Below are 16,160 nucleotides of genomic sequence, written 5' to 3' on the forward strand. Positions count from 1 at the left end.
GCAGTCACAGAGGACTCCGAGCTTGTCAGAATCTGTGCTTACTTAACAAACAGACTGGTTTCACTCTAAATGGACGGAAAAATTCTATGAATTCAGAAATGTTAATAGGCTGCATTCACACTAGTCCTGCTGGTGAGAGTACCTTCATTGCTGATTATACCTTTCCTTCAATAGGGCCGTTTTGATGCACAGTATGGCAGTCATTCTCCACATGAACCAATGATACAGATTTCAGTTTCTCTCCCAGTCAGCCGCTGGCTTGCATGGAATTACTGGAAACACTTGCTGTAGCCGACTGGTGCTGTACGCCTTCTTGTCTACAACACTAGAAAAAGTGCAGTGTATAGGCTGAGACTGATAGGTAGCATGCAATCACAGCTCTCAACACTTGCAATTGGCATGCTGTTTGAAATTTCCACTGCTAATCCGTAGGCTAGGCGTGCCCAATTAAAGTACGCTAATGTTTTTGTATCTTGGTTCCGCAAACCAGTCAGGCATGAAGTACAAACACAATTTTCATGTCTGTCTGGTGCTATCGGAGAATGTGCTTTGTTTTATGCAAGGGTGTTGAATGTATTGTAAGTACTCACTGAGTGCCCAAAAAAGAAAACAAAAGGGGTCATTAAATAATTTTTTAAACCAAACTGACAGTGTTCCTGTGAAAGTTCAGTGTGATGTGAAAGAATGTGGTTTCACTAAAGCTTCATCAGCTGATAATGCTAAAGAATCATATGTGTCGTGTAAGCAAGAACTAGTGGCTGATGAAACTGTTCCTCTTATGGAAATAGCTTGTGACAATGTTACTGTGGAAGAAACTGGAGACGACCATTATGACCAATAATATGGAAAATTGTCTAAGGGCGGTAACAGTGTTATTGTTTTAGATGAGATTAGTGATCCAGGAAGCTGGCTGCATGTTGTATGTGACAATTTTAGGATAAGAGCAATTAAGGAAGATTCACAAGACATTTGTGAAAATGTGTGAAATTTCCTGTGGAAAGCAAGACAAAAAGGTGTTTTGTTTTTCGATGTTTCTGACAAATTTCAAATGATGAAAAAGTTAAGCAAACGTGGCTTCTATATTCTCGAACAAAAGATGCCATGTATTGATTTTGTTGCAAGTTGTCCAATTCAAGTGCTAGCTATCCCAAAAGAAATAGTTTAAGAAATTGGCAAAGCTTGTCGAAAATGCTCTCTAGCTCTGAACTGTCCTGCAACCATATTACTGAAATGTGGAACTGGAAAGAGCTTTTGCAGATAATTAAAAACTCAAAATAAATGGATCAGGCAACTCAAGATCAAACTGACCTTGAAGAAAACAATTTGAGATTGATTTTGTTAAAGTTATTTTCCACAGTATGTTTCCTTGCCATAAAAAAAATCTTCCATTAAGTAGAATTAATCGCCAGGTTCGATCCAGTATTAAATGATCATATTAATCATATGGCTAAACCTGGAAATTGGTAACTTACTTAAGTAAGGGCATACGAAAATGAAATCATTAACACAATTCATCTATCATGAATAATACCATACTCAAAAATAAACATTATTCAATAATACTGGACTGCACATTAGATTGAGGTCACAAGGAGCAATGAAACTTTGCTTTAAGAGTGGTAGATGTGTTTTCCAAACCAGTTGCAATTTATTTATTTATTTTTTCTTTCTTTTTTGAAGCGAGTGACATTACTAGAACAGGTTCCACAGAAGTTGCTTCAGATACTACATAACCTTGCTGTACCACTTGTAGATTACCAGGCACAAGCTCACGAGAATGAAAGCTACATGAAGGGTAAGAAGCATGGTACTGAAGCTTGTATCATCGAAGAAAATCCAGAAGCTCATTATATTCCTTGCTGTGCTTATAGCATGAACTTGATTGTTAGTGACACAGTTAAATTACCTGTAATTGCTCCATTGAGTCCACCAGATCCTGTACAACCACTATCAGCACTGGACGGAAATTTGCAATTTCATTGCCAACTTAACATCCGTAGGGTACTATCAATATGTGTACTTCAAAAATAGCTTGCAAGACTTTTTCCCAAATGTAACAGCAGCATTAATAATATTTTTGTGCATGCCATATCTGTAGCCACTGCAGAATGTTGCTTTTCCAAGCTAAAGATCACTAATAACTATCTGAGATCTCCAATGAATACTGAACAGCTAAGAGGTCTTCCCATAATAGCAGTGGAAAAACAGATTGCATGTTTCCTAGGTATGGAGAAGATGGTGAAGATCTTCACTGCCCAAACAGCAAGAAAAGTGAGTATTTAGGTGAGTAATTTTTAAAATTATATTTGTACAATTTAGCAAGTTCTTCCCTGTTTTATTTATCGTTAGAATGTGTTAAACTATATGCCTAATTACGATTGTTTGCAGTGGTGCATGTAAAAGTTATTACTACCTTGAAAGCTGGGATTCGCTTAGAACCATTGTGAACTTACACTAAAGATTGGTCAACAGTGATAAAGGATCAAGAAAACAGCATGTAAGACTACACACAAATCAAGTTTGTTTTTACATCAGCTCTCACCAGCTGCTTGTCTTGGTTGTAAAAACAGATCAGCTTACCATGCAATCAGATAACCCAGCCCCGAATCAGTTACTTATTCCTATGAAACAGTCAATCATTACAGCTGTTCCCTCAATTTGTATGAAATACTGTGAGTAAATTTTTTTTTAAAACTTTACAAAATAGGCATATACAGCTTGCTGTTAAATTTGTATGTTATATTTTTTTCAAGGATTAAGGATTACTTTGAAAGTGACTTTGCAACAATGAATTTCTACTTCATAACATAATGTGATGCACAGAGGATTTTTCCAAATGTGAAAACTATTTCGACAAACTGAAGGAAGTCCACTGCGAAAGATTTGGAAAATATTTAGTAATTTACTATAACAGACAACTAAATAAAATCTTCTTGGTTTTAAAGCCACAGCAATTCAAATAAAATTCTCAAGCTTTCTGTGGCCATCTCAGCCATCATCGTCAGGAGTAAAATTGCTGACTGCCAGGGCTGGCAGTGTTTTATGCTTATATAGCCACAATTGTGGCCTCTGGAACCAATCTCAAAGGGCCAAAATGATGTGTGTGCAGAAGGTGATTGGGCAGCTCATAGTAGCTTCAGCCTACCTTGGGACTGACTAATGTCAGGTGGTGTGAGGGGCCAGTGACACATTTGAAACTGCTACTCCTACCTCCCTACAAGCGTCAAGCATTCGTTGTTGCTTCCTTTCGACACCCAAAGCCAACCCTCATGCCCTGCTGAGTATGTACCCCTGGCCTCTGTTAAATTGTTGCTGTTCATTCTAATCTCAGCTGCCTCTTTTATAATGGAACCCGAATGTGTTGACACATTAGCCAAGAATCTCATGTTTTCACAAAGTTTTCCAGGCAATGCTCAACGATGGCTGATTTGAAAAGCATCCTTTGTTTAATACTTTGCTTGTGCTTAGTACAATGCTCTGCAACTGTGCAAATTGTCTGACCTATATATATGGTGCAGCATTCGCAAGGGACACCATACACACCAGGCACACAAAGAGCTACATTATCTTTAGCAGGACACAGCAGATCTTGTATCTTGGAGGCAGGCCACAACACTGGTCTCAGTCCATGTCTCTGTAGCACACGTCCTAACTTGCTGTCCATTGCCCCCACATTACAGTGGGGAAGCAGCCAGCTTCATCTCTTCAGCTGATTCACAAGGTGTCCTTGTTCGCTGGCACCGGGAAGCATTTGCAGTGTATCTCTTGCTATAACAATTCTCTTTCAACATGCGTGTCAAGAGCTGCTAATTCAGACTGCAGGTGGTCATCATCAGAAATAACTTTTTCTCTGAGTAATAACGTGTTCAGGACCACTTTCTTGTGTACGGGGTAGTGAAAATTATGGGCGTTCAAGAATCAACCAGTGGGGATTGGTTTTCTGTACACTGAATGATCAAGCTTGCCTCCTTCCTTCCGCTCAACTGAAATATCCAAATCATTGAGCAAATATAAGTTTGTGATGTTGTATACAAGCTTGAACATTGTCAAAAATAGATTTCAAGATGCTCAGTCAGTGTGAGCATTGAAACAGAATTGTTATTTTTTCTTTTAAAATCTCTCTACTGTTGATAATTATGGAACCAAAGTCGCAGTTATTTTCATGTGCCTTGGGTATAGCCGCATTTTGTATTTTCCTTGAGTGTCCATCATTCAATACACTTTACTCTGTATTAAGAAATAATAAAAGTTGTTCTTTGTATTACTGCGCCTGAATTTGAATCCCATAAAACTTAATAAAGGAATAAAATCTACGAAAAAATGCATATGGGCTCCCTACATTTAGAACCCTCAGCACCCTTAAGGAACTGTAAGTACTCTTTTGGCAGTAACTGAGGTGAGCACATGCTCAGAGATTATACATACCTGTTGTGTCAACATCTGAGGACCTTTCCTCGGTCATTACTACTGCGGTTCCTCCATTGTTGTCTGCAATGGTTGTTCACTTTCGTTTGGGAATCCAGGATCCATTGCCTCGACGATTTTTCTTTCTCGGTAAAATTATTGACATATTTGTGAATTTCTACTCCTTCCATGAACAAATGGGCAGAGGGAGCACCACAGTAACAATGATCATGGAGAAGCCCTCACACGTTGGTGTCATTGGTACCTATGGCTCAAATCCAGTCCACCACCAGCAAAAGAGGATGAATCTTTGACAATGTCAGCCACTTATGCTGGCAAAACATCATCAAAATTGTTATACAAACCTCAGCCGAAAATCCCGGGACAACGTCTGTGCAATATGTCAACAAGAGATCACAAAAGCCGGAATGATTTTGTCCTATGTCTCTTGCTGGAGCAGATTTCATGTTTCTCCCAATGCCTTGCCTAACTACAAAAGAAGAAAGTCAATTTGCTGTCCTTTCTTGTCTTTCTGAGTCTTGATGAAAGGACCATTCCACAGTTTGTGAAATGTAAGCTTCTGTTCACCACCACTGCACTGAGACAACTAGGAAAAACTGACAGTATCATTCACAGGACTATGCAGAATGAATTAGACCATTGGACTGAATTACAGAAGAAAAAGTTTTAAAGATGTGAAACGCAGTTCAAAAAAGTAATATCCAACATGCCACACACAGCAGCCAACCTAAGTGAATGATCACTGACCTCTGAGGAACCATTTGTCCTTCAAAAGGAAGGGAATTTCACCATATCCCCACAACTTTGCCTACAGAGGAGTTCATTAATACCAACAAGGTGGGCATCCAGACCCATCCTTGTGAAAAAGCCAAGGAAATATGCACTGAAAGGGCCGCAAAACTGTATCAAGCAAAACCATCAGCTTGCAGCCTGAAAAGAGTAGTGTTATAAACTATAAAAAGCCTTAACACCAACAAGAGCATATTGAGTCTGCCTGCTAACAAGGGAAATGTGACATCTGTAATGAAGACTGAATACTATAAGCAGAAGACACATGATCTACTAGCTCTGATAAGTTAATGGAAGCTAATCGCAGATCTGAACCAGTCGATCACAGGGAATTTAAATTAGTTAATCATAGAGTCTTCTCTCTCAATTACTTTTGAATACATTATGGGAGTGACAGTGATCAATGTGTTACAAGTATTTACTATTAAAAACCGCCTTGATCACGATTTATTTATTAAGGTGACCAGTTTCGACCACTACTGTGGTCATCTTCAGACCATTGACTAGGAACCTCTTTCTGCTGGATAGCAGTAGTGATTCTCCAGCAGAAAGAGGTTCCTACTCAATGGTCTGAAGATGACCACAGTAGTGGTCGAAACCGGTCACCTTAATAAATAAATCGTGATCAAGACTTTTTTTAATAGTAAATCTTCTCTCTCAGTCGACATACAGAGGCACCTATGCAACACAGAATACCTGCCACCTCAGCTATATGGGTTTCCGAAAATCCCAAAGGTGATGTATGATAAAGCTGCCCCTGGCCCACCAATGTATGAACTGGGAAAATGTTATGCTTCTTTGCTTCAGTCACACACGGGAAAGGCTGACAGTTACATAAAGGACTAGGGATATTTCACTGAGAAGTTGAAGAAAGTAATACTTGGACCTGCTGACACCCTGGTTAGTGTTAATTGGTGACTTTGTTCACCCAAGTGCCACTCTGGGACTGTTTGGAACATAACTGTCCCATTTTCCTGCAGAACATCACCAAGTCACTTTATGCAGCTTTTAGCATGAGCTACCTTATGTCGAATGACAATTTCTACAAACCGCTGGAAGGCATTGTCATGGGTAGTCTACATAGTCCAGTGGTAGTCAATTTCTTCATGGAGCAGTTCGAAAGACAGGCACTAGTCTTGGCACCTTGTAAACCTATAATGTGGCGCAGGAACATTGATGACACCTTCATCATACGAAACCAGTGTGAGGAACAGCTTGGTGATTTCCTAAGACATATGAACAGCCTCCATACCAACATCAAATTTTACTATGCAAGTAGAAAAGGCTCAACAGATACTCATTCTAGATTTACTGGTGGAATGGTGAGAATGTAGGTAACAGCATGTATCAAAAACCAATATACATGGTCAGGTACCTGCATGAACTATCAAATGGTCACCGGACCAAGGAAAAAGATATCAGAAAAATATTCTCGTAACACATATGAGGTGAATATGTGAGCTGCAGCACCTCAGATGCAACATGCAACACCTGGAAAGCATTTTGAGAAGCAATGGGAACTCCAGGGGTCACGTAATACGTGAAATGAAACAAAACACCCGTCAAAGTGACACATCAAACATCCACAGAGTGATGGGCAGAATCTACTGTATATTGTGAAAACACAGTGTAAAGACTGTTTACAAACTGATCAAAAATACCAGATTTGAAGAGGACAAAAGGGACACACTTGAAATGTCAGGAATATACTGAAAACTGTGCACATGAGGCAAAGTCTATGTTTGAATGACCCGGTGATCCATCAATACCAGGTTCACTGAGCATAAACAGTAAATGGTACTGCAGATTGGGAAAAGTGGAGAAATCAGCCATAGCAGAGCACACACTCTATATGACCAACGATATAATAAAATTGACCAATATGCAGGTTCTCACTATGGAGAGGAGGTACGGTTCCTGTTTGTTCAGGGAAGACATAGAAATTCACAAATATAACAGTAGTTTTAACTATGAAGAAAAAAGAGTCAAGGTAAATGGATCCTGGATTCCTACACTGCTGAAAATGAGCACTGCAAATATCAAGGGGAGAACTTTTTGAGCAATGACCACGGAAAGGTCCTCAGACATTGGTGCAACAGGTACATATAATCTCCAATTGCAAGCACAATTCCAGAGGTGTTGATCACTTGAATGAAAAAGAACTGGTCAGTGGAAGGGGAGTTACTGACTAATGATCTCCAAATGGGTCTCCCTGGTAGCATCATCCATCATAGGAAACAACAAGCAAATAGAGGAGCTGCTCATTTGTTGAAAAAGAGCAAACAGACTTTCGCAACGGGTGTTCCTGTATACTTTACAGGCCATATACTATAAGCATTTTCTCTGAGAGTACTACTGTGTTTGTAATTAGGAGAAATTTATGTTTAGTTATGCAAAAAAGGTAAGTAGTTTGTGGTAGTTATTATTTATAAGTAAATAAAGTTCCACTTCTGGCACAGTGGGATCTATTGAACGCTATTGGTTTCACAGGTTTTATCTTTCATCTTAAGGCATCTGTGAAAACAGTCAAACCATAAAGGTACTGAAAATAATTAAAATTAAAAATTATACGATAACAGTGAGATATGGTAGTTATTTTTTTATATCAGGTTTCATAGTCCAAGTAAAATTAAAGATTGGCAGCTTACCCTTTTCCATGCTACTGCAGTTTCCCATGTTAAAGCAAGTTATTTTATGAAAATGATCCACTGTCACAGCATTACTTTTAATTATTTTCAATCGCTGCATGTTACAAGTCTAGCAATACCAGAAACAAAGATTTGGCACTTAATGAGACCTGTAATATTATAAAATGTTGTTTAAGACTTACATTCCACAGTCTTGCTGGCATAGCCTTCCTGAAAGTACATGCAAGATAGCTGCTAGATATGAAAAAAGCAAGGCTATGACCACAGAAGCCAATCCTTTCTATGGCCATCAGCCAGCACATCCTTGAGTGAAATCAAGAAAGATCTTCTTGGCAACTACTGAAGCTCTTACAGGAACACTACAGCAAGCAAGGATCTCAAAGGGGTGGGGACAATGTCAACAACTGGAGAAATGGATGACTCCAAACGAAGAGCTCCCTCCTGGTCAGGGAAGTGGACAATATGGAAGTTTCACAACAGACTATGCTCTAGCACTATGAGATGCCAGACCAAACTGCAAAAGTGCGGCCCTTTTGTGGAGTCAGTTTTTTGCAAGTGTGGTGCTGTGCAGACTAACAACCATCTATTACAATGTTCTTCATTTGCAGCCACAAACACTGTGAGAGACCTGATGAGGGTGTCACTGCATGCACTCAACATTGACAATTTCTGGTCAACAAACGCATAAACTGCTGTCAATGATCAATTTCCTTTTGTTGATTTTTTACTTTGTACTTCCTATGACATAATTAATTCATAGCTTGACTGTTTCCATAATGCAGTTCTGTTTGACAGATACTGTAAAACAGAGGATTTATCCTCCCAAACCAGGGGAATACCAGATACTCCAATTGAAATAGTGTAAACCCTAAGCCTCTGTTCTGCTCTATGACCAACACTAGTTATGACATACAAACCTGTCTTTAGGATCCCTCCCTCTTTTTCTTTTCCAAGTATCAACAATCTTGACAAACTGACAAATTCTTAACTAGATCAATAATGAAATCATTTAAATCTTTCATCTAAATCATGGCAAATTAAGTACAGAGAAAATTGAGATGGATGGTATCACTGACAAAAATCTCCAGTGTCAGAAAAAAGTGTTACATAATAGACTCAAATACACAGCCTGACACACACACACACACACACACACACACACACACACACACACAAAAAAAAAAAAAAAAAAAAAAAAAAAAAAAAAAAAAAAAAAGAACTTCATGGTTTGAGAGGGTAAGTTATACTATTTCAGCAATTACAATACTGAGTCACGTTTACAAAGCACTTGGCAGTATGTGCCCACTTATCAGCATGGTTAACATAAAAAAGGATTTGCAACGCATGTAAAATTGGACACAAAGTGAAAAATATTGAAACAAACTGTTTTTTGGTAGATCAGCACTCAGAAGTCAGCTTCTGAAGAATATTTCGCTTGTAACTGTAACAGTCTACAGATTCCCTCTAGACAACTTTCAGCTATTTATGAGAAAATTATATGCATTACTGAGCTACCTGTCAGACAAAAATAAACAGTTAGTGGAGTTTCAATGTAGATTTCTTAATAGATTCTGACAGGAAAAATGAACTGGAATCATTATTTGGTTGTTTCAATCTGATTTCAATACTGAATTTTCCAACTCATGCATAGCAAGGTAGTAGGACCCTGATTGATAAATTTTTTATAGATCGAGCTCATGTTGAAAAAATTAATATGTACCATATTGTTAATGAATTATTTGATCATGATGCACAATTAATGGGAATAAACAATGTAGCACCTTACAACTCTGAGACACATTTGTACGAAGCTGTGATGTTTATTAATGACACAACAGGGTTCAGTGTTAAAAGAGGTGGGATGAGGTATACAGAGAAAAAGATGCTAAAATATACCTGAATTATTCTATAGCAAATCTGTGGAAATATTTTAAAGTAGTTTCCCTAAAAAAATTATCCAGAAAGTCCAAGAAAAAAACTAGTAAGTCACAACAACTAAAGGGATTTATATCTCATTTAAGAGGAAATGGGAAATTTATACAAAAGACTGTCAAGTTCTGATATCATTTGCATTCTAAAAAGAACAGTAATATTATAAGAAAAGTCTTTAAAATGTCCAGAAATGGCTGCATTTGTAATGGAACCTTAACCAGGAAGCATTGACTGCTGATGGAATGGCTTCTTACAGTGTTCAAAGATTACTAGCATTTCTACACCATCCCTGAAGACCATCAGCACTGAGTATGGGAGTGACATGTGGAGAGAGGTTCCCTTCTTCCATTGTTTTGAAAAGGCACAATGCTGTTATTTCTAGTGTCATGGCATGGGGAGCCAACAGCCTGGTAGTGATTGAGGGATTTCTGATGGCATAACCGTACATCACAGACACCCTGCATCCTCATGTGTAACCTGTCATGCAACAGTATCATGTTATTATTCAACACAACTGTGTTCATCCACATATTATACGAGCATCTATAAACTATCTGTGTAATGTTCAGGTACTCTCATGGCCAATAAGCTCACCAGATGTGTCCCTGGCAGAACATGAGTGGGAGCAGCTTAGACATCAGCACTATCCCAGTGCCCCAGTATCCAGGATATCAAGGCAGACTACAACAGTTGTGGCCAGCTTCTCTTGTGAAAGGATAAAACAGCCCTTTCCAACTGAATCTGCACATGTATACAAGCCAGAGGGGGTGCAGTTTCATATTGATAGTTAGTTAGTTACATGTTCCATAGATCTTTTATCAAAATAACGTAGAATAAGGCAGTTTCCTCAATATTTGTACGTCATTATTGTTAACATTAATGAACATATTTTAATTCAATTCAAGCACTCATGCAACTACACTTAAAAGTTTTTTTAGCAGGCTACTAGTTTTTAAACAATTCATCCATGGAACAGGAGTTGTCTAGAGAAATGATTTTGTCATTGTGGCCCCTTATCAGTTAGAGGGCCTGCACAACAGACAAGCGAGGTGGGCTGCTGACCTCCTTCCAAGAGCTGATATCAAAACATTGCCAATGAATGTAAACATCAACAGACTTTCCGCATAAACACGGCACAACTTCATGAAAAGCCATGTGACCGAGATCCACCAATTACAACTAATGGGATTAAGTGTAGCACTCTACATAATCAGTGTTATAAGCACACCAACTGAATCAGACCGGCAGTGTGTACCTACAGCTAGGACAGCTCCGGCCAATACCTATGCCGCTCCTGCCCAGTAGACACTTGCTGTAGTCTTCTGTAGAAATTTTTATCTTGTTGGGCATAACACCACTTTGGAATTGTGTAGCATAGTTTTTGGTTATTATTACTTCTTTTCACTGTCTTGTAACTTTTATCTGGCTTTTGCCACCACAAGAATTATTGTGTTTCTTGTTGTTCTTGAGTTTGGAAATTAGTGCATGCCAAGAAGGCATTTTAGTTAAATAAAGTGTGTTCAAACTTGATCATTAGTTCTTTCCTGCTGACTGCAGGACACTAGAGATTTAAATTTAAAACTTACTTTGCTACTTGTCAGACATTTTATATTATTGGGCAAATGATAAAAAAAATGTTGCCCCATATTGAACTCCTTTCTGGGCCACTTAAAGCTTCAATAATGGGTAAAAAAGGTAATTTTCATTTGTTTCGAAAACTAGAAACTATACAAATAGTTAAGGTAGCTGAACTTATTTGTTTGAGCACCTCTGTGATACCATACTTCCAGTTCAAGTTTTCTTCAGCATGTACACTTGAGAATTTGGATAATCTAGCCTGTTTACTGACTCCTGCTCAAGTACTACATCAACTGTTGGTATGGCTATTTGTTGTACAGAACTGAATATAGCATGTTTCCTCAACATATAGGGAGTGTGTATTTTCAGAAAAAAACACTCAACAATTCTTTGGAAAACATCATTAGCAATCTCGTCCAATGCTTTCTGCCTAATGTTATTTATTATAACACTTATCTTCTCCAAAAAGTACCAATTCTGCTCAATGAATGTTAAGTGCAAGGTCATCGACATACATAAGGAATAGGAGTGGGCCCAAAACTGAGCCTTGTCGGACACACTTTGTGATTTATCCCCAGCCACTAAAATTTTCTCTCCTTCCAATATTGTTTGAATTTCTCAGCACAACTTTTTCATTATGTTTGTTATGTATGATTCAAACCAGTTGTGTATGAAGCCATCACTTCCATAAAATGTAAGTTTTTCTATGTGGCATGATTTATGCAAATGCCTTGGAAGATCAAAAACTCTGGCAATATTTTATTATTTAAGGCTTATAATATTTGGTGAGTGAATGTTTAAATAGCATTTGCAGTCAAGAAACCCTTCTGGAATCCAAATTATGAGATGCTGACTAAAGTGTTATTATTTACATATGAGACTACACTTCACTACGCATAAGTGTGGACCTACTCTCCATTACATTAATTCCAAATACACACATCAAAAAAAGTTTTGCACCACCCCAGTTCCCAGAACTCCTGAAGATAGATTTTGACTGTGGATATCGTATCACAGACACAATCCCTTTGACTTTTCAGAGACGTCATTAAACCCACCCAAAGATGTAAACAACCATGCATGAGCAGTGCCTATTAGATGGAGGGGGTCCGACAGCCAATCAGTACCAATAATTCCACAACAAAGGAGCTACACAGCTCATTTTATCTGTAGTTCAACCATAACTAGATGGTCAATACTGCAGTTCAATTGCATCTGCATTGTTACATTGTACCAGGAAGGACTCTCAACAAGGGAAGTGTCCAGACATCTCGGAGTGAACCAAGCAATGTTGTTCGGACATGGAGGAGCTACAGAGAGACAGGAACTGTCGATGATATGCCTCACTCAGGCCACCCAAGTGCTACTACTGCAGTGGATGACTGCTACCTATGGATTATGGCTCGGAGGCACCCTGACAGCAACGCCACCATGTTGAACAATGCTTTTCGTGGACCCACAAGACGTCGCGTTATGACTCAAACTGTGTGCAATAGGCTGCATGATGCGCAACTTCACTCCTGATGTCCATGGTGAAGTCCATCTTTGCAACCACGACACCATGCAGCGAGGTACAGATGAGCCCAACAACATGCTGAACGGACCGCTCATGGTTGGCATCACTTTCTCTTCACCGATGAGTGTCACATATGCCTTCAACCACACAGTCGTCAGAGACGTGTTTGGAGGCAATCTGCTCAGGTTGAACACCTAAGACACACTGTCCAGTGAGTGCAGCAAGGTGGAGGTTCCCTGTTGTTTTCAGGCAGCATTATGTGGGGCTGACGTATGCCAGTGGTGGTCATGGAAGGTGTCGTAACTACTGTATGATACTTGAACGTCATCCTCCGACCAACAGTGCAACCATATCGGCAAGGCATTTGTCTTCATGGATGACAATTCATGCCCCCATCGTGCACATCTTGTGAGTGACTTCCTTCAGGATAACATCGCTCGAGTAGAGTGGCCAGCATGTTCTCCAGACACGAACCCTATCGAATATGCCTGGGATAGATTGAAAAGGGCTGTTTATGGATGACGTGACCCACCAACCACTCTGAGGGATCTCCGCCAAATCGCCATTGAGGAGTGGAACAATCTGGACCAACAGTGCCTTGATGAACTTGTGGAGAGTATGCCATGATGAATACAGGCATGCATCAGTGCAAGAGGATGTGCTACTGGCTATTAGAAGTATCAATGTGTACAGCAATCTGGATCTCCACCTCTGAAGGTCTCACTGTATGGTGGTACAACATGCAAGGTATGATTTTCATGAGCAATAAAAAGGGCAGAAATGATGTTAATGTTTATCTCTATTCCAATTTTCTGTACAGATTCCAGAATTCTTGCGACTGAGGTGATGCAAAACCTTTTTTGACATGTGTATTTTGGAAACAAATTGCAGTAAGTGAATTGGATGATAATTATTCAAGTCTTTGTTGTCACTTTTCTTATTAGGAGGTTTAACAACTGCATAATTTTAATCTATCTGGATAAAATCCCTGTGCCATTGATACTTTACATATGCCACTAAGGATGTTACTTATTAAGTTAGAACAACTTTTCAGAATTCTGTTTGAAATTCCAACAACACATGAGCTTTTGTTTTTTAAAATTTTTATAGTTCTGTTAATTTCAGAGAAGGATTCTCTTCTAATTGCTTAAAGTTTTGTGAAATGACAGTTTTAAAGATTCTCTTGGTTCTCAGCTGAACTGTTTAATCCTATTTTTGCTGCTACATTTAGAAAGTAAATGTTAAAAAACATGCAACTTTTGAATTATCAGTCAAAACACTATCATTTAGTTTAATTGTTATATCATCTCGTACTCTAGTTGTCATGACTCTTGTTTCACAGTATCCCATATAGTTTTCATCTTATTATCCGCACTGTTAATTTCTGTCAGGATATGCATCATGGATAGTGCAGAAATGCTATTCATCTCTGAACGCAATATGATGCCAGTCCACGCTTCTGGTAAAAGCACCATTACAAACACAGCTGTTTCTGTTGCGGCATTAATGGCTGTCTACACGTGGAATCGTAATTTTCTACTCCCGCTGCTTCTAGTCTCTGACCAATGGTGCAGAAAGACACAAAAAGTTGCAGGGAATCCATTATTTGATCTTGAATGTGATGTGAAAAAGATATGATGTGCTTGGCACTCAGTATGGCAGTCCTCCGTTGTGGTAGTCAGACATGATCAACCAGAACCCTGACGAGTATGTCTGTCCTCATGTTCCCATATGCAGTCTAACATCTGGCCCCTGTCACGTCTGATGCCCCACAAAATCTGGATATTACAGGATTCTACCACCCAGCCAAATGGGAACGCACTATGAGGCCCCTTTCAAATTATGTTAGGTGCTGATAATACTGTCTAAAACGAGTATGCAGCATTTCCGTGTCCTTCACAGTGGCAGCACTCTGGTGATCATTCTACATGTCACAAATAACTATAACTCTAAACATTAATGACGTCCTGGATTTTCTAATGTTTGATTTTACTGTAAATATTAAAATACACACTGATAGTGTGTACATGTATGAAGTTACACTGACGTCCGACCACATCTTTTGCATGCTTCATTGTTTTTGTCTGGCAGTGCATATAGAAAAATGCCAGATTTTGTTGCCTATGTTAATTATAAAATTAAAAAGGTAGTGGTGGTCCTTAAAATGGCCTTCCATGTGATGCACTGTGCAATGTAAGATTTTTTTCTGCAGCTGAGATTTGAGGATGCCCACACCTGACAAGAAAATTCAATAAAAACAAAACAAATAATGCATGACATATGACTGTGTTCTGTACATTAATTACAATGGTTACTGTGTTCTCTGTGGGCAGTGCCTTTGTTTAATAAGTTGGTGAGTATCCAGGCTTGGGGGAGTCATTTATATATATTTCTAAGTGAAGCTAAAGTTGGTGCAAGCCAGCATTAGAATGGAGCTTAACCATGTTTGCATATTGCACAATGCAAAAATAAGCTGTGCCATAAATCTTAAAAAATCCTACATTGCACAGCACACAAAATCGGAAGCTGGTATCTGAGGAGGTTAACACTGATAAACGAAACCTGCAAAAATAAATCAAATAATGTGTGATCTGTGGCAGTGTTCTGTACATTAGATAAGCATTCTATCATAGGATGTAAAATTTCAAAACAAATGGACTCTGAATCTCTCAAAACTAACTCACATTGACTTACAACTCATGGTATCGGAAGGGATTCAACTTTCTATTTTCTTCCATCTGAATTAAAGTACTGACTCTGAACGTCAAAGGCCTACTCTTCTGTAAACCCTTCCTCATTCCACAAACTCATCTCACCATCTGGTGACAAAATAACACTGCCACAATCTCCAGACTTTGAAACTTCAACCACAGTGCCAAGACAGCTGGTCCTTTGATCTCTCACATCCCAGACCTGTAACATTCTCTGTGAAATACGGATGTGTACCAGTCATGATGAAAACCATTCTTGGTGCAAACAAGACTGAAATTTTTGTTTGTATTAGTGAGAAGTCTTGCTGAATAGTCAGTACATTACAGACTTTAAGATTTGCTTAAACTTGTTGGTGAATGCATTATGAGACAATGAAATTTGTGTTTTCGCTACTGCTGACCCTCACATTACAGCAATGCATTACCTTGTAAAAGCACCAGAACTTGTTTAGGAGCTTACAAATTACCCAATCAAAAGAAAGGGAACATCATAGTTCTCAGCTGTCAGATGACAACCTTCCCTTAATCTGACTCTGTGCAGTGTGTAAAACATGCAATGAA

At 38.8% G+C, this 16,160-nt stretch overlaps 1 protein-coding gene across 3 annotated transcripts in view; it reads right to left on the bottom strand.

Annotated features, from left to right (window-relative positions):
- LOC126481295 (uncharacterized) overlaps positions 1-16,160 on the bottom strand; it is a 166,569-nt gene that overhangs the window by 108,260 nt on the left and 42,149 nt on the right. The window lies entirely within an intron of this gene.

The sequence above is a fragment of the Schistocerca serialis genome, chromosome 5 (genome assembly GCF_023864345.2).
Source record: "Schistocerca serialis cubense isolate TAMUIC-IGC-003099 chromosome 5, iqSchSeri2.2, whole genome shotgun sequence".
NCBI lineage: Eukaryota > Metazoa > Arthropoda > Insecta > Orthoptera > Acrididae > Schistocerca > Schistocerca serialis.